The sequence below is a fragment of the Cupressus sempervirens genome, chromosome 3 (assembly GCF_028749045.1).
Source record: "Cupressus sempervirens isolate cs-2001-9-10 chromosome 3, ASM2874904v1, whole genome shotgun sequence".
Classification (NCBI taxonomy): domain Eukaryota; kingdom Viridiplantae; phylum Streptophyta; class Pinopsida; order Cupressales; family Cupressaceae; genus Cupressus; species Cupressus sempervirens.
In genome coordinates, this window is record NC_143120.1 from 842,133,908 (window position 1) to 842,159,524 (window position 25,617).

Sequence of the window (25,617 nt, forward strand, 5' to 3'; positions counted from 1 at the left end):
AGGTGATGGAGGAAGGTGACATAATAGATTGGGCTGGGCTCATAAGTGACAATCTAAATGAATAGTTGATGAATCTAGAGCATAAAAGGAAATTTTACATGAGCTCATATGTAATCTACATGCTAGCACAGAGAATGAATTTTGAGGGACTACGATGCAAAGAACTAATTGGAAGCGGAACTCAACAACTCAAAGTCCATGAGTGCTACTTGCAGTTGCATTTATATTCAAAGGATGATTACATGAGGGTTAATGATATATTTTCCATGCGCATAGTAAGAAAACTACAAAAAAGGCCACATATAAGATTGTCAGTGGGTGTGATGAATTTGGTCAAAGAATATGGTGCCTGGTTCATTCAGTTTCCCACCTTTTCATACATCTGAGTTCAAGGATTGTCCATGGAGCCATACAAACTTCCTAGGTACCCTACAGACAAGATGGTCTTGTTAGAGCTTACTCGACAACTTACAACCTATGGAAAGATTTAGAAAGGGAAGAAGAAGTTGGGATTACAATTCCTAATTTCCATAGGAGAAGGGAAAACTGAGGTATGCCCATGTCTAAAGGTTACAAAGAGATCATAGATGAGCTCCACTTCTTCCATCTTCCATTTTATCCAAAAAGGAATGATTTTGATCCTTACAAGAAGATCTCATCAATAGGAGGATCAAAGTACCAACACAAGGTTCACCTTGAAGACTTTTGGGCAAATGTGATAGATGAGAATGAAATTAGGAAGAAGATGCATTCAAGATTACCATTGAACATTATTAGAACATGAAACATATTCGAGGTTCTTGATCAAATGGAGGAGGACCCAAATGTGATGCGAAAAGGATTCAATCTAGAAAGAGCTGAGCCATATGACTGGAAGAGGAAAGAAGTTACAAATCTAGAAATTCTTTCAAGGCCAGTCTTAGATTTCATGAGGTGGTGGATTGAGTGTAAGATTAAAAAATTAGTTGCACTAGCTAATGGATTCACATATAGGTTTCTTGTTCATAGACCACTTAGGGATGAAAGATCAAGACAAATATCTAAGGGGATTGTTGAGGAAAGAGGAAATCCATCTAAGTATATAGGAAACATGAAAGGGAAAGAGGTACCTAGAGAAAAATGTCCTAGGATTGAGGAAGTCATCCAAGAACCTCAAAATAAGAATGAGAAACATGGAAATGCTCCCTCTTCTCCAAGTCATACTCCAAGTGTTCAAGAGATAGAAACATTTGAAAGGTAGGATACAGGTACAAGTATAAGGAGATTTGAGTGAGAAAAAAATTTGGATAGGCCAATTCATGATAGACTAACTATAAATGCCTATTAAAGTCCATGCAAGAAAGAGGGAGAGATCAAGGTATTACTATAGAGGAAAGTCTCACTACAATCTTAGAGCAGGAAATGATTAATAATGAAGATGGTCCACTAGAGGAAGAAACTCTAGTAGAAGCAATACATCCTCCAAATGTTGAAGTCATAGTTCCTGAGGTTATAGTGGATAGTCCAAGAGGTGAAGAGGAGATCAACATTGGAGTAGTCCAAAGGAAATAGCAATTGGTGATTTCGGTAGACCAAAGTATACCAATTCCAGATTGGTTGAGGCAATGAATTCAATTGCGTCAACAAAGGTAGGTTGATTCAGCAATTGAATTAAATTTTTTTTTGGACCGATCAAACCAATTAGAAGAGCAAGGGAAATCAAGAAGATATACAAACTTCATCAGAGGAGAATCAGGGTCCAAAATCTTGTAGATTGTGACTCCCACAGTGGACAAAGGAAAAAATTAGATTGCTCCAAATGAATATCATGTTATAGAAATAAATCTTGGTCGAGTCTCCTGAGAGAAAATATTAGAAGAATTTGATGACTCTACAAATGCTTTGAAGGATAGGATGAAGAAAGTGGAAGAAGGGTATGAAAAATAGAAAAGAGAAATTAGGGCCTTATGTCAGTACATCAATAACTTGCCTCATCTAGTAAGGGAGGAAGGTCCATCATTTTTCCCTCCAACAAGTGTTTCCATTGAAGTGGTAGGTGATATTGACAAAATCAAGTAGATTTCTCAAGGTGCAAAAGTTTGGATTGAAGGAATCCAAGAGCTAGCCTTCAAACATGCAAAAGAACTAGTGCAAGTGCACAATAGGGCATTAGCTGTACTCTCTAGGATCGAATGCATGGAGGAATCATGGGTGGATGAGCATATTTACCAAGAGGAGGTAATTGCCGACATTCAGAACCTGATGGATACCCCAAAGAAAGAATTGATTGATGGTCGAGTTATCAGTGAGGGGGATGTCTATGATTTTATTCAATGGTATAGTGCAGTGATCATAGCTAAGGAAATGTTTGAGAGCTTTACCAGGGAATCTAGTCAATGGAAGAAGATTGTTGATAACATCAAACAAGGAATATCAAACCCAGTTGCATCCTTGTTATCACAAAGATTCGTGGAAGAAGAAATGACAATTGATAATCTAAAAGTCAAGCTAGAGGAATTATTTCAACTAAATATCTATGAAAGAGATGATTTTGAGAACTTCTCCATCTTCTCAAATACAATGCACACTACTAAAGACTTATTACCAGATTGGGATGAAAGCTTGGGAAAAGCAAAAAGAGCAATTGTAGTTCTAGAATTCAACCAAGAATTTGCACCAAGCATCAGTATAGAGGAGTTGGAAAAAGTGTTAGATTGATTTTTCTCCTTTAGGCGAGGGAATCAAGGATAGATGCATTTAATGCATAGTGGGTATTCTTAGGGCTCATTTATTAAACCCCACTCCTCCCTAAATGAGCATGCATAGTGGGCATTTATTACCCACTTCAATAGTTGATTCCTTTCCTTTGCCTTAACCCTAATTGGGGCTGATGTGGCATGATCTTGGCCATGATTATTGTGATCATTCGAGCCACCTATTGTAACCAAGGACCTATATAAAGGCCTCATTTCTCAATTGTAAGGGGATATTTTTATGAGATTGTTGCTATAAGCTACTGAGATAATAAAATTTTCATTGGAGCTTAGTGAATACTTGATGTGTCTTAGTGCTTGCTTGTTCTCCTAAATTTCTTCAATTAGATTAAGTTTAGCCTAGTTAATGTGTGGTGATTACAATAAAGAATATGATGGTGTATTGATGAATTCCTTTGGTTCATACTTTTAACGTTTTAGTGATTCTAACTCATCGTGCAAAGTTAGCCTAAACACCTTTCATGCATATGCTTAACTTCTATCATTTGTATACATTGTTCTTTATGATGGTGTATGCAGTGATATGAAAATCTTTGGCATAACCCTTGAAGATTGCACCAATTCACATGTAGTTGTAGTATAACTTGGCGAAGCAAAATTTGGCAAATTGAGGAATTTGTCCACTAGAGTACTATTTGTTGTTATCACTACCCTTAGGGTTAGAATAGAATTCCTGAACCCTATCTTATTGAATTCCTACATATTTTGTGAAAACTCCAAAAAAGTACTTCATTATAAAACCTTAACATAGCTCCCACATCCAACATGGCTTGAAATAAATCTGAATAAACATGTAAGGCCCCTTATGATCATCAAAAAATCACATCAACCACTAATCTTATCCATAGTCAAGACTTGGCATTTAAGGAACCTTGAAGTCATTGTATGAGCTTCTAGCAATCTTAGCATACATGAGACTTTATTCAAGAGAGGATAAGATATTTTGGTATTTTGTTCTACTATTTGGTGGGTCATAAAACACATAGCAACAAAAAATAGCACGAGAAGGAGGGCTTGACTAAAAGGTTTTAGATAAATTTCACATACTGGAGAACATTAATTCATCCTCGCCCAAGGTACATTGAAGGTCCTTGATATTCACCCTGGGAGCGCACGGACTACAAGAGTTGAGTTTTGATCCAAAGCCTAGGCGAGGAAATAAAGAAGCATCTACAAGTCAGAATTCACCAAGTGTAGCCAATCTCACAAGGATATTCCAAACTCCACCACATCAATATCAAGCACAACAATCAAGCCAAGGAGGAGTTTCACTAGGAGCTACACAAATTCAATAGTTATTTGTGCAAATACATGTACAATTTGTTTCACCTGCAACTATCCAACGACAAGTTCCAACAATGGCCCACCAATGGCATCTATAGAATGCTTCACCCCTTGCAATTTTTTTTGCATAAAACAATATGCCAAAGAATTTTGAACACTTTTGTTCTAAATTATTTGTGAATGATGTGAACCGCACTGTGGTTGAGAACATTAAGATTTTCGAGGATGTCCTCTAGAATAGAAATGTGCAAGATGAGGATGTTGCACGTAGACTATTCCCTTATTCATTGGGTGAGGAAACATTTTACTTGTATATCAACCTACCTTCAAATTCAATACAAACTTGGCAACAATTTAAGGATACATTCCTCAGGAAATTCATATTGCCTATCACCCCTGCAGAATTGTATAAGCAGTTTATCGAGATAAGAAGACAAGAACGTGAACGAATTGGTGCTTTCAATAACCAATTTCAAAGGGCTTATTCAAGATTGCACAATCCATATCGCATAGGAGATGATGCAGCATGACCTATCTACTATGTAGCCCTAGACTATTTCACGTCTATGTTTGTTCAAAAACCTCATCTGGCTCCAACAAGTTTGATCCAAGCATATGCTAAGGGAAAGAAAGTTAGTTTACAATCACGTGCAACAAAGAATGGAGCACATAGCTATTTTGGAAATGAAAATACATTAAATCAAGGAGCTTTGAATTATGCTCCGACTATCAATCTAGATCCTACCCCTCCAAACCAGTTGGTGTTGCATCTTGAAGCACCTATGTCATAGGCAATGCCCATGCAACCAGTTTATTTCTAGAACACGAAAAATTCTACAAGGACCCAAGAGGAAAAAGATGAGATGAGAGATTTGATTGAACAAGTGAAAAATTTATCCACTGAGGTTACTTACCTTAGAAATTAGAATAACCAATTGCAAAATGCACAGAGGAATTATCAGTCATATCAAGGTAACAACTGAGATTATCAAGGTAACACTCCTCCATATAATGATAGTAATCAAGGACACAATCAAGGATTCAATGAAGGTAATCAAGGATATCATAATAATAACCAAGGTCATCAAAGAAGATCATGGAAAACTAATCCAAAAAATGGGGGTGTACAATCACCATTGGACAACCCTCCATCTAAGAATTGCCCAGCTAATAAAATTTTCTTAACAAAAGCCGCACTATCTGGATGGTGTAGATTACATGAGACTAGTCAACATTTTGAATTACAGTGTCATGAATTTCAAAGACCAAAAAATATTTTTAAGGGAGAAGTGAAGAACACTGCCACATTTGAGAATCCTCCTCCCACAAGTTGTGAGATAGTGCCCGCACCAAGATATGACCAAGCATTGGTTTTTGATGATTTTAAGTTTCCTTCTCCTGATTCTTAGGATTACATGCCAATACAAGCTAATCAAAAATTCCCACAGGCTTTAGCAAATGGTCCTGTAGAGACGCCACGTTAACAAGTTCCACTAGAAAATCAACCTCCACCAGTATCCCCAAATGAATCACTACATAAGGATGGATTTTTGTTCCCTCCTCTATACAATAATGTCTTGGTGGAAGGGACAAGTGAAGTAAAATATTTTCAACAAACATCTGGTAATACTCTGATAAAGACATATCAAATGAATTATAGGAACCATGAGCCATTAACATCATTAGTTCCTCCAAATAAATTTTCAACTCCTCCACATCCCAATGCAAACAATAATCCTGAGCCTCTCATACACTCACCTAAGTATCGACAACTTGTGAACTCTCAAGGAGACAGAAGCCAGTCTTCCATGATAAATTCTTCACAAAGTGAGAAGGGAAAGAATAATCTTCAATCCTCCACTTGGCAAGGAGAACAAAGGAAATGTGAAAATCCAGGACAAAAATAGAAAGGAAGTCCTTCTGGAGAGTTATTGAAGAGATTGAGTTCTTATGTATTAGAGGAATACAAGAAAACTAAAGTGAGTCTCCGATTATATGAATTGATGAAAGTTTCAAAAATTGGAGATACATTGTTGGGAAGTTTCAATGACACCCCCATGAAAGCTATTTCTCAAAATGTATCACATCTTCCAAGAGGGGTATCCAATGTCCAACAATACAATTTTGCATAGAACACCAAAGTCGTAGACGATGTATTGCCATATGCATCTCTTCTTTCTCAGAATCCTTCAAATTTTATTGGAATGGTACAAAACTCTCAAGATGATTAGAAGGTTACATCAAATGCACAAATATCCCCAAAAAATCAACCAACAGAAATGATGAGAGATAATTATCCTATAGTGGAAAGTTCAGTGACAACACAAAATGGGAGAAATTCTATACATGACAATGAGACATTTGATTCAAAAGTGCAGAAGCCAATAGTTTTTTATCAAGGAAAAGACAAACCTACACCTTTCCTAGCATCTATTAGATTTTTTGGGAAAATGCTACATAATTGTTTAATTGACTCTAGTGCATCAAAAAATGTAATGCCTTTGGACATATGTAGAAAGTTGGGATTGATTCCACTTCAGATGGACAAGAAAGTTACACAATTGGATAAAACTGAGGTCCCAGTCGTGGGAGAGATAAATAATATTCACATGCAATTAGCCTCTAATCCACATGTTCAAAGTTGTATTGACATATCTATTGTGGATATTCCTGAGGGATATGACATGCTTCTTAGTAGAGATTGGGCAAGGAAATTGAATGGTTATATTGCAATAGACTTTTCACACATGTGGCTTCCATGGAAGGGAGTTCCGAATCAGATAAGGATAGAAAGCACTCCAAGGCTCCGATTGTTGATCACTGAGTATGGTAAACATAATGAGATCTTATTCATGGAAACCACTTTGGGATCATATGTTCCCAAAATTGAAGAAGTTCTAATGTTGCAAGGTTACAATCAAGGGGGATTTCCTAATGTGACTCCAACTCTCATTAAGGTACCTGTTGTGGATGATTCAAAACCATTACTGAATGAAGAAATGTTTGAGAATTTTAGGAATTTTGTCCTAAAAAGCATTAAGCAGTAAGTTGAATTAGGAAAGGATGAATGCATTCAAAATTTGTTGTTACTCAACTAGTGTAGCATACATAATGCTTTTCATTTTGAGATATTATGCACCATGTGCAAAGATGCAATTGCACAAGTATCCAAAATGGTTCCACAAGCATGGATAGCAAAAAATGTGGCTGAAGTGAACTCATCATGTATGAAAATTTTAGAGCCACAACAAGAAAGAATTTGGGAGGTTGAAATAGGATAAGAAGAACATCATAAAGAATCCAAGGATTCAAAGGTAAAACCACCCATAGAATATGAAGATGATCAAGTATGGACCCTATCCTTCGATGGATCCAAATCAAAGAAAGGTATTGAAGTTGGTGTTGAACTCATCAGCCCAACTAGAGAAACATATTTTGTAGCACATAGGTTGCAATTCTCATGTAGTGACAATGTGGCTGAGTATGAATCATTAATCATTGGATTGCTCCTCGCTATCCAAAAGGGTGCCAAAATACTACATGTACATGGAGATTCAGTCATAGTCATCGGATAGGTACACAGGAAATATACATGCCATGATAAAAGATTGGGTTATTATTGCAATAGAGTTTGGGACCTAATTAAAAGCTTTGATGCTTTCAATATTAAAAGGATCAGTCGAACAAGCAATCCAATAGCAAACTCTTTGGCTCAATCTGCAAGTTCATTGGAACCATTAGCCATTTACATCACTCACATTTGTATAAAGCATAACGATGCAGGAATGAAGTAAATAACTGATGAAAGAAGGAAGGGAATAAACTAGGGCCAAGGGTACACCCAGTTATCCAATCCACCCTACAAGAGTTAACATAGCGGAAAACAAACAACAAGGAACAATGCCAAGGAGGGAGAAAGCATAATATTTTATTGATTCATCAACTGATCAACATACATGCCCAGCTCTAAGACCTTCTAGGTTATGGCTAGATATAAAATCAATTACAATACTTGATGATATCACTTTGCATTCTTTAAAACTATCCCTTAACTATCCCCTTTCAATCCTCTTCCTCATTATCTACCTAAGACTCTGCCCAAGATCTCTTTAAATACTTGCCAAAATGGCTTACAGAAGATTCTAGAACATAGAAAAGCCACAAGTCGGCTCACAATAGTTTTTAAATACATAAATTAAATACAAGCAAGGTTAGCCCAAACTGGAACCAGATATAGAATGCTCAGCAAATGAAGGATTTTACAAAACTGGCACTTAGTATCCACACAAGCTCAACATCCGAAGAAATCACTCGACAGCTACTACAAACTTGGCACCCTCCATCGCTTGGCAACCATGGAGGACTTGGCAATTAAAGGTTTACTCGACAACCAAAGGAAATTGCTTGACAATCAAAGGATCACTCGATAACCAAAGAATCACTCAACGACCAAAGAAATCGCTCAACAATAACTAAGAACTCAGTAGCAGCTGGAGCTTGGCAACAACTAGTAAGATGAACAAAAGTGTAAGATTACAAGGCAACCCAAGATGCTCCTGCATCAATAACCATAGCATTAAATCCATCGCATAACATAATCTGAGATATGTCCAAATACCATATAACCAAATATCATCATAAAACACACTGTCATCTCAAAAAGGCATCATCATGCAATACGATCAACTTAGCAGCATAGTAGTCTAATATCTATGATACTGAAATCAAAGTATAACATTTGATCCTCAGGTCATCTCAAATGTAAAACATAACATGAGTAACAAGTATCTCTAATATCAAAATATAACAAGGTAAATATCTGCAATACATAACCAATGAATCCAACATGGACAATCCATTTTAAGCATTTAATAATAATTAGTTGTTTAAACAACATTAAAAGGCACTTAAAACATATAAGTGAACATAGTCATAAAGATGACTAACCACTGCTAGAGGAACCTAGTCCAATGTAGCAAGGTAATAGTACACAGTGCAATCTTTGCACACATCTCAGAGTAATCACAGAACACATCATGATACTACATTGATCCTGGTAACCACCAGCACAAACCTCAATGAACCATAAATCACATCATAATCTCAAAAATCAGCCATAAGCATAATCAAAGTAACTAATACAATAACATAGATCCAATCACCTCAGTGGTGTAGACCACTCATGGTCACAATCATGATCCCTTCTCAAGGAGAGATCAACAAGGTTGCATCCATTGCGATGACTTACAGAAGTCAAATGTGAGAGGCACTACATTTTTCATAGAAGTAGTTTTGCAAGTAATACTCTTCTTCTACAATTCAAAATGCTCAATGTATGATGATTAAATTTTTTTTATTGTAGATAAGTAGGGTTTAATTTTGGAGAGATTTTATGGTAAGTGTATTTGAGTTGAAGTAGCATTCGGACAGGTGATGGAAAGGTCAATATTTTATCTCTTTGCGAATCACCTAAATGAATTGAGTGCTAAGTGTATCATTTATTCTCATAAGTTATAGGTTCTTGTAAATTACTTCTCAAGAAACATGTGTCAATAAATTTGATTCAAAAACTACACAATTGAATTCTAATAGCAACATCATAAATTATATTTAGTAAACATAGTCTCTAAAGTCTGATGTAAACAAAACCTCAAAAATCAGATGAACGATTTTTTAACTCAGATGAATGATTTTTTAACTCGGCCATATATTATTTTCTCCAAACCTTTCCAACCACCCTTTTTTTATATAATCACATTTTAGTATTATAATGATTGCACTATCAACGTTTTTGAATTACTTTGTGTGAACTATTATCAGAATAATAAAAGATTTATAGAAAAGGAACATGAATATGATTATAGAATGTGATTTTGAAATTATGATAAAGATTGTCATGGGCTTGGATTTCAGCTTATGCCTAGGTTAAGCCTTCTCCCTTAGAATCTCCAACCACACATGGCACTGGCGATCCCTTCTTCTGACCCATCGTATGGTGTGAACATTTTCATTCTCCCAGACTTCGCCTCTCCCAAATCTTCATCACATGCCCACACACTTGACTATCTAAACAAACACTCCTATAGAATCGAAGCGCCTGTCGAACCACCCCTTACTCTGGTTCTCTTCCTTTGCTGCTCCAAACATGCATCCTTGCTAGCTGAACCCCTTCTTAGCCCTTGTGATATCTTCACCTCTACATCTCCCATAAGACCACCTTACTCCAATATCGGCCATATGCAATCTCAACACACCTGTGTCTCTTGACCACCCCTAATCCCCCTAATCATATAATGCCACTCTTGGAATGCATAGAACTACCACAGCTCCCCTTGTCCAACTCCACTAAATCCCTAAGCCTATCACTACCCCATTGCACTACTACATCGAGAACCACTATGACTCCCTTGCTGAACATTTCATCCACATTGGCTGACTTAGACCACTTGAGATCTCCCTTGTCCACTCTGCACACTTCCAAAGCATACTTGACACCTCCATGGCACCTCAAAACATTATAGAGTCCTCTAGTCCAATCCATCATGTTACCTTAACATGACCCATGTCTCCATGACATTCCTTCTCTTATTCATCTTCCTAGCTCCCATAAACCCTGAAGCCTAACAACCCTTGGTCTCCCTAGCTCCCATAAGCCCTAAAGCCCAACTGCCTTAGCCAAACCTTGGATCCCCATACTAAGCCCCAACTGTCTCGACACAAAGTCTATGTCTACATGCCCTTGTTGGTGAATGTCTTGTTCTCGTACATCAGATGCACTTGAACCAACCCCTTCATGCACCCATGCAATCCTAACCCAATCCACAGATCCCTTTGCAATACAGACCTACTTGAGTTCGACGTCCTAGTTCCATGATCCATCTAATCCCATTGGATGCTATACTTCATTTCCAACTCAGCTTATGCCCCACTATGGCTTCACCTCTGAACCACTTCACTCATCTACTTCACTCATTTCAATCATGCACCACAAGACATTGTTCCTAGCCATCCATCATGACTCACCTCCTTGAGCCATGCCCAACAACTACCTCTTCGGATACTTGATATGGATCTCCCTCATGACTCGGCTCACATTGAACCCTACCTGGAATGCCACTTCTTGTACACCATATGGACCGCCATAGCCATTAAGATGCCACCTCACTGCAAACCCCCACAACCAAGCACCCAAGATGTGCACCCACTGCCACACCCCTCCATATCACACTACATAGATGTCTAGCTCCACAACACATCCCCACATAGCTAACCATAGGACCCCAATGCTCCTACTCGGACAAACCACTTTGCCTCCTATCGTCATAGGACTAGGTACTCCACTTCCCTAGCTTTCAGATCTTAGACAATTGTCAAGGAGTCATCCTAAATTAGCTCTAGCTACTCCGTTTCACTAAGTTACGGACTGTTGTCTTCTCACCAAACTTCACCACATCATGATACGATAGAGCTACTCTTCTTTGTTCCTAACAACTATGCGTCACCTTTATCTCATCCAGAGACTAGAGGGAAGGACTACTCTTCTTCATCTTTCTTGAGGGAGGTCGACTATCCAAGCCACCCATTATGCACATTGGTACTTACCCTCTGTGGTTACACCTTAGCTTGGCTCCACGCCTCACCTACACCACAACTATGCTAGAGGGAACATCTCATAGCATAGCCCCAGGATACACCTCGGATCAAGTCGATGACAAAATCTTATGCCACAACTATGCCTGCCCAACACACGACATAGCTCCATTTGCTCCTTGGCTCAGCCCATGCCTTGCCTACACCACACTTATGTGCTCCCCTCTTTGCCACACATGCCCATTGCCTTTGAGTTTCATCTTGTGAATCAACAACCCCTTACATGATCCCCCACTCTAAAATAAGCGACATCCTCAACGTTGGCAACCACTACCACAACCTATCAAACATATCCACAAATGTCCTTATATTCTAAACATTGACTGTCATCATCACCTTATACCTCTGGTGCATACCTTATGTCATTACAACATAATTGGTGTTATCAACATCTTAGACACTGACCACTTGCATTAATCCCCTCCATGTCTCACTTCAACTGAGCTGGCCATCCCTGATGATACCTAGAGAACTCCACACTATTGCTTCATCTCCACTCATTCGCCTTGTCATCTATTGACAACCCAATTCTATCTTCCACCTTCAACTGCCCAAGACTCCACTCCTGACATCCATTGATAGATAAGCTCGCCACCATCCTAATGCACAAGCCCAAATTGCTTTCCCAAGTTCACATGTTCAACATTCAGCCTCACTGACTTCTTTTCGCACCACTGTGACTGCTTGCTGAAGAACCTTCTGACATGCATTGCACCCAACTCGTCCACAACACTGCAACCCAAACTGACCACCAAAACTCATCTACCAATTCATTTCCATAACATTGTGCTACACCTAGTACTTACACTAACCTTCCTTAGATCATGTCGAAGGCACCATCCTACACCAAACTGCACTTAACAACTCCCAAATCCACTTTCCCAAGTCATCACCTTCAACTTTTGCATTAACCAGGCCTTCCACTATGCCATTCTGCTCAACTGTTGACCAACCCTTAGCATGACTTGCATCCACTCATCCTCAACACATCAACCTAGAACACACCCAACTTCCGTCTCCCAATACACCTCTAGAACCTCTGTGACTCCTCAGTCGTTGCTTCCTATTCCTTGGATCTTGACTCAAACCACTTCAAGCTACAATCCTACACCTCTCTGCACTAATTCAGTAGCCCAATCCTGTTTCACCTCAAATGATGCACTTCACATCAACCTACAGCTCATGATTCCACTTACCCAACTTCGTTGATTCATGACACTACTACCTAGACCACTACCATAGCCTCTAAGCCCACCTATCACACCATCAACACTCTACTCCTCAGATTTCCACCATGAAAACCCTACACCACACCATCTGAAATGGCCCAAAATGTTTAACACAACTGGACTTGCCTTGTGTAAGCCCACACTTCATCGCTCAATGCAACTACTTCATCCTCCTCAAACCTACCTTTGGTAAGTTCTACACCGCGTAGCCCAATTGTTGCACCTTGGATCTGCACCAAAGAGACCCTACTCCACACTACTTCTTTGTAGCCCACACCAAATCTACTCCATGTAGTATCTCGATTTCACTTCGGATAATGTCTGCACACCATCCTACTCCACATTGAGACTGACCAAAAAGCCACCCTACAACCCAATTTCTTTACTCCTCAGAATTGCCTCCAACAACTCCTACGCCTCACTGCGCCTCTGTAGCCCATTCTATTGCTTACTGGTCTTAAATGTACCCGACATTACCATCTTCTCTTAAGTTGCATTCTGACAAACTCCCAACACCATGTTGCACTACATCCTTCTTCTTGCATTATGGCCTTGTGACACCATGCCACATCTTGACCTCAATGCCAAGTTCCACTACTAAAACCACTTCCAACAATGTCGATATCAACTCTCCACTAGTTGCATATCAGTTTGACCATCTTTAAAACTTGCAACTCCAGGAGTCGATGAAAACACAAGTCTATCCACCAAAGATCATGCTCTGCTGCCTACTCCTCCATGAGATAGAACAAACCCAAGCTACACTTTGACTAGATCACACTCTATCATCTCCTCACCAAAGTTGGAGTAAACCAAAGCCTAATCTCTCCAAGATTCACGCATAGGTTTCTGCACATGTTTGGATCGATTGGCTCTGATACCAACTGTCATGGGGCTAGATTTTAGCTTATGCCCAGGTTAAGCCTTCTCCCTTAGAATCTCCAACCACGTGCAAAACTGGCGATCCCTACTTCTAACCCACCATATGGTGCGACCATTTTCATTCACCTGGACTACACCTCTTTGAAATCTTCATCACCTACCCATGCACCTAACTACCTAAAAAAAGACTCCTATGGAATAGAAGCACCTACTGAACCACCCCTTACTCTAGTTCTCTTCCTTTTCTACTCCATGCACACATCCTCGAGCCATTAGCTCTACCCTTGTTCAACCCCTAGCTGAACCCCTTCTTAGCCCTTGTGATATCTTCGCCTCGACGTCCCCCATAAGACTACCTTACTCCAATACCGATGATATGCAATCTCAACACCCCTGTGTCTCTTGACCACCCCTAATCCTCCTTGATCATATAATGCAACACTTGTAATGCACGGAACTACCACAACTCCACCGACTCCCCAAGCCCAGCATTGCCCCACTGCACTACTACATCGAGAACCACTATGACTCCCTTGCTAAACACTACATTCACACTGGTTGACTTAGACCACTTGAGATCTCCCTTGTCCACTCTGCACACTTCCAAAGCATATGTGACACCTCCACAACACCTCAAAACATTATATAGTCCTCTAGTCCAATCCATCATGTTACCTTAACACAACCCATCTCTCCACGACATTCCTTCTCTTGTTGGTCTCCCTAGCTCCCATAAACCTTGAAGCCCAACAACCCTTGGTCTCCTTAGCTCCCATAAGCACTGAAGCCCAACTGTCTTGTTCCCCATGGAACTGTTGACTACTTTAGCCAAACCTTGGATCCCCATACTAAGCCCCTATTGCCTCGTGACCAAGTCTATGTCTACATGCCCTTGTTGGTGAACATCTTGTTCTCGTACATCAGATGCACTCGAACCAACCCCTTCATGCATCCAAGCAATCCTAACCCAATCCATAGATCCCTTTGCAATACAAACCTACTTGAGTTCCACACTCTGGCTCCATGATCCACCCAATCCCATTGGACGCTATACTTCATTTCCAACTTGGCTTATGCCCCACTATAGCTTCACCTCTGAACCACTTCACTCATCTGCTTCACTTGTTTCAATCATGCACCACAAGACATTATTCCTAGCCATCCATCATGACTCACCTCCTTGAGCCATGCCCAACAACTACCTCTTTGGATACCTAATATGGATTTGCCTCATGACTTGGCTCATCTTGAACCCTACCTAGAATGCCACTTCCTGTATGCCATACTGGACCACCACGGCCATTGAGATGCCACCTCATTACGAACCCCCATAACCAAGCACCCAGGATGTGCACCCACTACCACACCCCTCCATATCACACTGCATAGATGTCTAGCTCCACAACACATCCCCACATAGCTAACCATAAGCCCCCAATGCTCATACTTGGACAAACCACTTTTCCTCCTATCTTCACAGGACTAGGTACTCCACTTCCCTAGCTTTTATATCTCAGACAACCATCAAGGAGTCATCCTACATTGGCTCTAGCTACTCTACTTTACTAAGTTAGGGACCCTTGTCTTGTCACCAAACCTCACCACATCATGATATGGTGGAGCTACTCTTCTTTGCTCCTAATGACTATACATCACCTCTATCTCATTTGGAGACTAGAGGGAAGGACTACTCTTCTTCGTCCTTCTCAAGGGAGGTCGACTATCCAAGCCACCCATTATGCACACTGGCACTTACCCTCTACCGTTACACCTCAACTTGGCTCCATGCCTTGCCTACACCATGACTATGCTAAAGGGAACATCTCTTGGCACAGCCCCAGGATACACCTCAAATAAAGTCCATGACGATATCCTACGCCACAACTATGCCTGCCCGACACATGACATAGCCCCATTTGCTCCTCGGCTTGACCCATGCCTCGCCTACACCACACCTGTGTGCACCTAGCTTTGCCACACAAGCCCATTACCTTTGAGTTTCATCTTGTGAATCAACAACCCCTTACAAAGATAAACATACACAATCTTGCTATCAAGATTCAATTGTGTAGTTGTTGAGTCAAACTTGTTGAGCCATGTTTTGTGAGCTAGAGGTTCACACAAACTCATCTCTCATAAGAATGAATGGAACACTTAGTACCCATTGGATCTAGGTGATGCTAGCAGTGGTGAAGTACTAGGACTTAGGAGGTCACCATCCTAGTACTACTTCAGCTCGATCGTGCTTCACTACAGAGTTTCCTCTATGATTAAACCTACTTGGGTGCTCTTCCAGAAAGTCTTGACGCTTCACCTATGTAAGCATCACTTAGATCTGATGAGTGCTAACTGTTCCAATCATTCTCATGAGAGATGAGTTTGTGTGAACTACTACTTATGAAACATAAATCAATAAATTTGACTCAACAGCTACGCTGTTGAATCCTGATAGCAATATCAAGATACACAGAAACAACAGTAATACCTACTTTAAGTTGTAGAAAAATAATTAAATAGAAGCAATTCACGTGTAGGTTCCAGCCTATATTGGAGCACGGGTGGATCAGTAGCAGCTTGTTTACACTTGGCGCAATGTTTACTGAAATATCAGACATTGGTACAACCAGGCCTTCAGGCCCAGTGCTGCAGGCCCTCATTATGGAAATCATCGTATCTTAGCTCTTAATGCTCGTTAATTCTGCCCTTGCAACTGATTCCACTGCGGTATTTTCATCTATCCCCCTTTCCAAAGATTTAGTTTGTTAGTAAATCATTCAGAATATGACTTCAATTTGTGTTAGTTCCTTTCCCCTGTTTTCGTCCTGTTTTCCTTTAATTTTATGCAGGGTATGCTGTCCTCAAGGCATAACCCAGCTTCTCCAGCACATGGAAGGCAGGATTTTCTTTGAAATCTAAATGCCAATTGAGTCATTTTTGGACATTGATACTTCTATTTACGGGACAACTGTTTTTATTACTAAGAAGCTTGGAATGATTTGATTTTTTTAGCCCGTGTTATGAGCTTAAGTTTTGTGTTTTTATCACTATTATTTTTTCTGAGTTCTTCATTTGCTAAAAGATTATTGTTCTGGTATATAGATAGCAGGTAATTCTGGAATACGTGATCTGTAAGATATGGTTCTGAAATACATAGTTTGTTGTGATTAGAATTAAATTGGTTAGTTTTTGAGTTGAATTTATTGATAGGTGATTTATGTGAATTAATTTATCATGAAAATAAATGAAAGGAATATTTATTTTTTATTGTATTTAGCTGATGTTCAAAGAGGCGAAACATTAGATCTTTCCAACTCTATTCTGTTTAATCATATTCTTCTAAATTCACTTAACATACTACCCTATTTACTTATGTAATTCATTTATCACTATTTTGTGTCTGTGAATCTGCAGTGAAAATAGCTCAAGCTCTGTTGTTTTAAATATTTGTTAGAAGTTTGTTTTTTAGTCAATATAAAGCTTTGCCTATTATTAGCAACGATTTATAGGAAATATCATTGATAATGTGTTTTGAAAATCTGAGGTACTTTAGCATCCAGAAAAAACCTTGAGAGCTGAAAGCCTTGGAAAATCTGTGGAATGAAGCAAATAAACTCATATTTTATATAAGGGACACAATTATAGGCTAAATGTATTTACAGGAAAACATTTACACGTAGATTCTTGCTCAGTCAACTTAAATCATTTAGAATCTTCCAATCAAAGTTAATGATGGTGAATCATCTTGAATCATTTAGAGAATCTGCCATTTACTGTTTATTTCTGCTCGATCTTTACTGGTTAAACTCAAAATATTTTCTCTCCACCTCTCTTAAATCCCTGTTGGCAGCTAGTTTTCTAAATTCACTAGCAGCTTGTGATTCCATTTGTTCAAGAGCAGGGTTAATTGAGTGTGTTCATGATCTCTACCAAAGCAAGAGAACTACCTTAATGTTCAGAAAAATCAAAACGATTATCTTAAATTATGAGATCATGTATTGTTTTGAACTGTTGAGCGAGTCAGAATGCCCATTTTAGTCAGTCCTCTTTTATCCTTTACACAATAAATATGCATTTGATTGTGAAGTATATCGAGAGAAGATTAGATTTATAGCGGATGCATATAGAAGCTCTTCATTGGGCTATTATTTCATGGCTCAGTAAGTTTGCCTTAGAGTAGTGTTAAAATTGGTAGATTGTATCACTTTTATTATTATGAATGTTAAACGTATTAATCATTTTTATAAAAGACAGATTCTTCCTAACCACTATCTATGAATATAAGTTTATTAATCATTCTCATAAGAAATAGGTTTTCCTGAACCACTTTCCCGAGCATAAGTTAATAAATTTGATTAGAAAAACTAAAAAATTAAAATAGTAGTCTGATAAGATTGAAAGAGTGAAAATATAAAATGCTGATATTCAGATTCTGGATACATTTGGATACATACAAAATTAATACTTAATTATTTCACATTAATATGTGAATAACTTTATATAGCCTCATTTTCCCCTTATTACGAAAATAACTTCTGAGAAACTATATATCTAACTAATTTATTTATTTAAACTATACTTAGAAACTAACCTAATTATTGTAATAAATCTAACATTCCCCCCTTATTATATTAATTCAACAGATCTTACATTCCCCCTTATTAGAAACTAACCTAATTAATGAAATAAGTCTAACATTCCCCCCTTATTACATAAATTCAATAAAAGTGAAAGCCTTCACCAATATTATTCCTCTGCAAACTTTGATGAGGCTTCTTCACCAATCTTTGAAAGTAGATTTTCTCTCTACAACTTCAAATTGTAAATCCTAATCCTGAAGTTGTCCTCATAATAAGATTTTTTCCAACTTCCTTGCCCAACGAGATGTAGTTCCTCCAAAATTTCACATCTCCATGGAGTGTGCTTGATGCCTCCTCTGGTGCTACACATGAGACATGTTTCTTCTGAAAGTCCACATCTCCTATGAGTGTTTCTAATGCCTCCTCAAGTGCCGTAGAAACAATCACCACTAATTGTTTGCACATAGACGCCTTTCCTTCGAAAGTCAACATCTTCTCTGATTGTCTCTAATGCCATTCTTCAAATCCTACCCCTCCTCACTCCATAGAAGGACAATCATGCAACCAAGCCCCCTCTTTTCTTTTGGGACACAAATCTATCAAGTCTTCTCTTATCTTCAAGGATGAGTTTACCAAGCCCCGACTTTACAAGGACACAAATAGTTGCTTCTCATGTGATAATCATCTTTGAGCGAGAAGCTAGCTCGAGATGATAAAATCCTCTAACCTCCATTACCTCCAACCTCTTATTTACTTATTTGTTATTCTTTAATGCACAAATCGTGTATCAATTTCAGGTGGACTATCACAATCATCATTATTTGAATGTATTGCAAAATCACAAAAGTGTGTCTCACCTTCAACTACAACAAAGGCTGTATTTTTCTTCAACTTCCCATCAATAAGATATTTGGCCCATTGAAAATAATTCATTTGTACATGTCCACTTTGCTGACAATGAAAACATTTTAGTTCTCTTCTGCTAGGAACACCAGATTTCTTTCTAGCAAATAAAACACAATCTTCAGTAAAATTGTGACTCTTATGGGCTCTACTTAATTCATAAATTAAAGATGAAATTGTAGTTTCTAGGTTAGGATTCATTTTGTTCATAGTGAAAAAAATATTATCAAAGCTTGAAGGCATGCTACTAAGTAGGATTGCTTTGGCATCATCATCATCAACTTTAGAGTTCACACCTGCAAGTTGATTAAGAAGTGAACGAATTCATCTTCAACCTAAACGAGTTTTTTTTTATGGAGATTTTTGCACTAGAAGCCTGCAAACCAAACAAGATGTTAAGCTCGTCCCATATTTATTTTGAAATCTTTGAAAGATCAATATGGTGGAAATATGCATTTGATAGACCAAGTCCAATCAATGCCAAGGCCCTATGATCTTTAGCCATCCACTTTGTTATTTCATCTGCATCTTGGGGTTTCTGAATAGTTCCAATAACAATGTCCCATAGATTTTTTTCAATCAAAAGCAATTGTATCTTAATTTTCCATGTGTGAAACTTAGGCACTTCAAATTAGGGAATTGTAGTTAATTTATCCATTGTTCAAAAAACAATAGTGTAGAACAAATAATGTAATTGAAAAACTGAGTGATGCATGTAATCTGCAACTAATCCCTATTTTATTTCTGATAAAAAAACAATCACAACATATTCATGGACAATATAACATTATAATATCTACACAATAAATCTCAAACCTTTCTTCAATAAATCCACAAAAGTTAGGATCTAATTATCCAAAATCCATTTACAACACTCTTCTCCCCATTGATCAACCTACTCTGATACCAAATGAAATAGCTGAAATATAAAATGTTGATTTTATTGATTCAAATTTTCTGGATACATTCGGATACATATAGAATTGATACTTAATTATTTCACATTGATATGTGAACAACTTTATATAACCTCATTTTCCCTTACAAAAATTACTCACAGGAATAACTTCTGAGCAACTATATATCTATCTAATTTATTTATTTAAACTAAACATAGAAACTAACCTAAGTAATGTAATAAATCTAACAAGATTGTGTTATTAACTATTCAGATAGGTGAACTTGTAGGGATAACTGTTGGATGTACAGTGACAATAACAACCATTTTTGCAGGGTATTCTATACAAATTGGTATTCTTACAATCTAAATTCCTTTGGCTAAACAAATATTGACAGTGTTGCTACTGCTAAATGTTTAATAGGCCCATCTCAAGAGGATCGATGAATCAAGCAAGATCATTGGATCCAATAGTGGCAAGCAAAAAATACACACATATTTGGATATGTGTCATAGGTCCTCTCGTGGGAACAATCATGGGTGGATGGTCTTATACCTTCATTCGCCTCACAAAAACACCTTTGCCAGCTAGTTCCTCTAGGCATATCTCTTCATTTCCAAATTGGAAAGATTCCAATAAAGAGTATGTCCTCTCAGATGAAGCACAAAACATATGAATTGTTAAATCTTCAACCAAGGTTGTTATAAGTAGGTAGCATATTTAGATGTACATATTTCTCTTTTCCCTATACATTTAACTTTAAATCCAACTCTATGAAGGGTTATATTAACTCAATTAGATGATGATTGTTTCTCTTTCCCCTTAGTTTGGAAAAAGAGGGGTAAAAATTTATTAAGACATAAAGGATTACAACAAGGAGAGCTCAACAAGGAGCTCTATCCTAAGCAATAAGATCATCAAATTCTTGCACCATCACAAAGGGAAGTTGCTCCCTATCCATAATATTCCAGTGAGAATGACTAGAAGCCCATTTGACTAAATAATCAGCAACTTTGTTCCATTCATGAGGAATGTAAGTAAACCTAACAAAATCAAGAGAGGTACAAAAGAGAAGGATATGATTAAAAACAATGGCCAACTGCCAACTAACATCCTCAAGCTCCTGCAAGGAAAGCAAGTTCACTACCACTTGGGAGTCAAACTCATAGATAATCTTGCACCATCCCCACAAACAACACCATTCCACAACATATAAAATGGCCTAAGCCTCCATGAGATTGTTAGTGTAATTTTCCCTTATTGGGACTTCCATCCCATGCATCATATTAATGTAACAGGCTAAGTGGGAAGCTTTGTACTTTCATCCATCAATCTGTAGTGCCCATGGGCAAAAGGATTGAAGTAGCAGGCACAAATTTAGTTATGAGAGAACACTATTGGAAAAGTAAAGGATAATGAATATTAATAAATAATATAATTATTAAGTATTTTTTTATAGGTAATTGTAGCTTTAAACTTCAATTTATATATGCACAATTTTATTCTTTTCAAAAGTAATGGAGAAGTTTAAAGTTCTTACATGTGTTGCATTGTGTGATTGTTATTCTATAGTCCTTCAATAGACATAACATAGGTTGAGATATTTCATAGATGATTGAAAATTTTCTTTTGGGACGTGGAAAGTAGACATTTTGATAGAATTTCACCCAAGGTCAATTGGACTTTTTTTTTTTTCTCAAAATCTCAATACGAAACACTTTTCAGCTTGCATTTTTAAATCAAAATGATAGGTAAAAAAAAATAGTATGGTCTACAAGTTTGAGGGTTCTATAAGTTTCTCTATGTGTATTCGTTTGCTTAGCCTTCTCACTTGGATATACTTGTTAGGGTTGTTGTGCATTCTGCATTTATTGTGAGATTTTTGTTTTGTTTTTAAAATGGCTTCGACCAGTCTTAACACAACTACTATTGTTGTTGTTGAAGTATTGCATGTCAGTGTTAGTGGCTCCTCCTCTAAGCAAGCATCCTAGTAAATTTGTTCCCAAGGTCTTTCGCGGGGTAAGTCTACTACCCTGTATATCGTTTTACTAGTTTTTGATTTGATCAAGCATGTAAGTGGCTTGAAAATCATATTTTCAAAGGATAATTTGTTGGTTGAATTCCTTCTAAAAGTGTGCTTATGGATTGGGTTTCCAAGTCTTGACTTCCTCATGGGGGTTGCCTTAGTGGAGTCCAAAACCTCACTAAAGGATTTTATTTTTTTGGTTTGGCAACGCTTAACATGTTGATGTTGTTCTTAAAAATGATCCCTAGTTTTATCATAAGTCTCTACTAATTTTTCAACCATGGTCCAAAGACTTCCAAGTCTCTGATGGTAAGAAAATTGAAGTCCTTGTGTGGGTTGAAGTCCGACATTAGCCTTTACCTAGTTGGCCTTTCTTAGTCAAGTATTGTTCAATCTCTTGGTCATGTCATTTATTTGGAACTTGACTAGTTCTATCATACTCGCCTAGAAAATAGATTTGTGTTGAAATTATTCTTTCCTAGGAAATTTGCAAGTCTTTGGAAATTCAAGTTGGTGGCCATTTTTTTCTCAAAAGATTATGTATTTGAATTTACCTAATACTTGTTTATGATGCAACTCAACATACTATAAAATAACAAATCGTCCCTTAGTTTTCTGTCGAACTAGGGTTGCACCAAAGGTATTGGTGCTTACAAATGATTTTTTTGCTCCTTGTTCCTTGGACACTCCAAAGGATGGGACAACATGGAAAAATTTTATTTGCAAGGGTAGATTCATTACTTCCAAACAAGTTTCTCCATCTCCTCCAGCTTTGACAAAAAAGGTTGTCACTACAGTTTCAACCTCGATTTCTTAGGGGACTATACCAGCTCTTCTAGAGCTACCTAAAAGTCACACACCACCTTCCATGAATCCTTTGATTCCTTCAATTCCAATTTCAACCTTAGTGAAGATCATTAGTTCTCTTTTCTGTCATTCTTACATGATGAATTTTATGTTGCTAGAACCATTGAGAAAAAAAAAATTCCAAGGGTTTTTTACCTATCTTTCAACTTTGAGTCAACCTTCTTGCATAAGAGTTTCTCCTCTCTATGGAATGAGGAAACACTGAATAATAATTTCTAATGAATTTTCTTTCTTATAATGTTTGAGGTCCTATTTAGCTCCTCCACAAATATCTAGTCTGAGATGTTCAACATTGATTTCCTTTTCCTTTAAGATTGTAGATTTTCTTGTTTCCTCCCTTGGTAAAGTGATTTGGCCTCAGAGTTTATTTTTCTCATGTTTGCATGAGGCTAGTAGAGGAGGTGTTGCTAATTTTTTAGCTCCACATTGGAAGAAGTCATTTCTCTCTTATGGAGAGAACCCTTACCATAGGTTGGTGTGGATTTTATTTAATATTAATAATCACCATTTTAATGTTATTATTCTTTATACTCCCAATGAATCTTCTGACAGAGCTTCTCTTTTGGGTTGGATTGATCATTGCCACATGTAACTTGGATAAAGCATGGTGATTTTAATATGGTTGAGGTGGATCTTGATAAGGATGACATTTCTTTTTTTCATTGCCTAGCTAGTGATAGAGAAGCCTAGTTCTATATGTGCAATAAATTGGGCATTTATGACCACAATTTTAAATGTTGTCTCCTACATGTGGCTTGGTATACTTGGTGTGATTTTCAAGAAAGAAATGGTATAGTAGTTAAGAGGCTTGAGTGTGCTATGATATTCTCAATTTCATTTTTCTTTTTCTTTTGGGAATTCTAAAGATTAATTAGTTATGTCTTTACAAGATGTGACATTGTTAGATCACTTTCCCCTTATATTTCATATTCAATGGACAAGTCACTAGCCATGTTCCTCTACACCAATTTTTTCTCTCAACATGTCATTCCTTCACCATCCCACCAATTTGGCCTACATAAGGAATGTTTGAAACCTTCAACCAAGACCAATTCATCTATCAGGTTGGATTTAATGGTGGAATGTTGCAGTTTCTCAAATCATGCATTGTTTTCTTTTCTTTGTAAAACAACTACCTTTTTCTACCATTGGCCCTATGTTAGGAATACCAAGGATTTGTGTGTAGTTGTTGATAAATTGGAAAATGCCCCATTTTATTCTAAGTTTCAATTTAGAGTGATTAATCTTCATCATGTAAAGCAATTTTTTGACAACTGCACTACTAGAGGAGCTCATGTTAAGGCACATCTTCACTGGCCCAAAGTGGGGGATCATGCTACTCAATAATTTTCCCTAATCATTCAACTTTAGGCATTAAAATTATTAAGGAAGGAAATGTTATACACATTGGACTTCCATATATTCTTCAAGAATTTGTAGTTAATTATAAACAAGTTTTCACTATTGAGCAATCCACTTTTTCTTCCCAATTAGTGCTCACAGATTGTTAAGCCTGTATCCTCAATTTCCTTTCTCCTTCCCAAGAAATTTTTTTGAGAAAATCTTGTTTGAGAAAGACCTAAGAGAGGTTTCCTTCTTAATGGTTGATGTCAAAGCTCCTAGGTGTGACAATTTACCTATCAAATTCTACAAAACCTTGTGGGACAACTTAGAGAATAATTTATACAATGTCTATTTAGAAGCAATTCACACTGGCCAAATAGAGGTAATATCAAGTCCATACCTAAATTTGTTGAGCTAAGAGATATTTTTGATTTGCATCCTATCACTTTACTCAATATTTCTTTCAAAATCATTGCTAAGGCTTTGTCTCTTAGAGTTCACTATCTTCTCCCCCAAAGAGTGTACCTTGAAAAAGCATGCTTCATTCATTGTTTCTACCTAGGAAGGTATGGAAGGGGCTCATGTCTCTAGTTAGCCAACTATCTTTAAAAAAAGAAAAAAAATTGCTAACTCTTATGACCGTATAGAATGACATTTTTCTTTTGGCTATGTTGTCTTCTCTTGGTTTTGACCCACATTTTGATTCTTCTATTAAAATATTTTTAACTACTGTCAATGCTTGTATTACCATCAATAGCCAATAGTCTAGTTCTTTTGGCTTGTACATTTTAATTAGGCAAGGTTTTCCTATTTCTCTAGCCTTATATGTTTTAGCTATCAAAGCCTTTCGTTATCTCCTTGCCTCTGCTACCTCTATAGGATGTGTCCTTGGAATCACTTTACCCAATTCCACTACCTAGTCACTTAATGGGCACTTTGTAGATGATTCCTTCCTCATTCTCATTGAGGATCAAGTCAACATTTAGAATGCTCTCCACTGACTTGATATTTTCTACTTGGTGTCTAGCTCTTCTATCTAATGACATAGGACTCTTTGTTCTTGCCAATCATTTCTACCACCTCTGCACTAGATTTTAACATATAATTGACAATAGATTCAACATGGTCAAGTTTTCCATTTTCTACAAATTCCATTTGCTTTTTATAGGCCCCCAATTGAACTATGGAATGTAGTTATAACCA

The 25,617-nt window shown here is 37.5% G+C and overlaps 1 pseudogene; it reads left to right on the forward strand.

Annotated features, from left to right (window-relative positions):
- Nucleotides 1–20,853, forward strand: part of LOC149569407 (aquaporin NIP2-1-like) — a 39,759-nt pseudogene extending 18,906 nt beyond the window's left edge.
- Nucleotides 20,854–25,617: the final 4,764 nt, after the last annotated feature.